The following is a 2,135-nucleotide window of genomic DNA, read 5'->3' on the forward strand; positions in this document are numbered from 1 at the left end:
ATATATACATACATCCATACATGTACGTGTGCGTGCGTGCGTGTGTAATTGGAGTTGAACCATCTGAGATCGTGTTTCGAGGCTGAAATAATTATACATTGGAAGCACTGTGTTTGCTAGTTAAACATATATATATACTGTTACATTTAAGTTTCGTGTCATTAGGGGTTGATACGATGTACTATAAAATATCAAATTATTTCGTCATACATGTACGGCCTAGCCACTGACACAATTTTACATCCCTGATTACTGCAATCTCGATCTATGCAATAGTGATTTTCTTTAGATGCTGCTCACGTCCTCCATTAGAAATACTATCATCTCATAGTGCATGATGTCACACTTGTATCCTAAGTTGCTTCTTCAAGTTCACATACGAATGTGACTGGCTGTACTGGCAAATAATGAATTGCTACGTTGTTTCATTAGTATTAAGCTGTTGCTTGTTGCTGTTTAAATTTTTATTTCTGCAGTCGTCATCGTCGTTTGTGTTACTGTTGTTCCTTGTACTGCTGCACCAAATGGCTGTGTAAATTTTCTTATCTGCATGTCGTTGGTATGACGTCAATGTAATGTAGTAATAACACCAATGCTTTTGATTGTTATGGTTGCAATAGTTGTGATTCGTACCATTATGTTATTGTTGCTCTGAGTAATTACTGTTGTTCGTTAACACTATCTCTGCTATGTGTTTTTTCAAACATCGTTTTTTACCCTCTCATTTCCTTCCTATGAGGACATTATGACACTATCATTGGATTCCATTTTTTTTCCTTTTTTAATTTTCTTTTTTTTCTTTTTTTTTTGCTAATGAAATTATGAATTTGTTAAAATCCTTAATGGTTCGACGAAGATCAATCTCCAAAGGCTCATACCTACATTGCGAGTTAGTCTTTCAACAAAATTGTCGCTAAATAAACAATTATATATGAGGTTCTCTAATAAAGAAAAGCAACAAAAAATTGACGAAATTTGCGGCTGTGCCAAATTTTGTAGGGATAAGGACAAATGTAGTAAACATAATCATAATGTTGATTTCAAATTGTTGCACAAGGCCAGCAATGTTAAAGAGGGGGTAAGTCGATTGCATGGACCCCATACTCAACTGGTACTTTATTTTATCAATCCCGAAGGATGAAAGGCAAAGTCGACCTCGGCGGAATTTAAACTCAGAACGTAAAGACGGACGAAATGCCACTAAAATGTGTGTCCAGCGCAATAACGATTCCGCTAGTTCGCCGACTTTTAAGCATAATCATAATATTAAAAAACAACAACAATAACAATAATAATAATAATAATAATAATAATAGTTTCAAATTTTGCCACAAGGATAGCACTTTGGGGGAGGAGATAAATCGATTACGTTGACCCAGTACTTGACTGGTACTTAATTTATCGACTCCGAAAGGATGAAAAGCAAAGACGACCTCGGCGGAATTTGAACTCAGAACGTAAACACAGACGAAATGCCGCTAAGCAGTGTGTCCGTTAATGGTTCAGCGAAGATCAGTCTCCAAAGACTTAAACTTACATTGCGAGTCAGTCTTTCAACAATTCTGATAACAATTCTGCCAGTTCGCCGACTTTTGAGCATAATCATAATATTAACAAAAACAACAACAACAACTTCAACACCAAAAAACTGGTTGATTTTTTTTTTTTAAACTACTTAAAGCTAAAATTACATCAGAATACAAATAAAACACTTAAAAGAAAAGTACATAAGACAAAGAACGAACAAAACATCAAACTCAAAAATACAAACAATAAAAACAGAAACATTAAAATAAACATTGAGAATGTAAATATTGAAGATAGATATAGCGCTATCGAAACAAGGAAAATAATAGAGCAGAAATATATCAAACCCTTATAAACCAAAAGAATACTGATGACGAAAACTAAAACAGCATTGCACCATCAAAAATACATAACGAAGAAAATATGGAAAAGATCAAGCGAGTACAGAATTTTTAAGTTGAAAATATTGAACAACTTGTTAAAGAATTACAAATTGATAAAACTTCCTTTGGACTAACAAAAGATCACCTCAAAGATAAACTTTTACGTTAAAGTAGCAACAATGATGAAAAAGTTAGTCCATCAAAAACATTGGAAAAAGTTACAAA

Source organism: Octopus bimaculoides, chromosome 3 (genome assembly GCF_001194135.2).
Source record: "Octopus bimaculoides isolate UCB-OBI-ISO-001 chromosome 3, ASM119413v2, whole genome shotgun sequence".
Classification (NCBI taxonomy): Eukaryota; Metazoa; Mollusca; class Cephalopoda; order Octopoda; family Octopodidae; genus Octopus; species Octopus bimaculoides.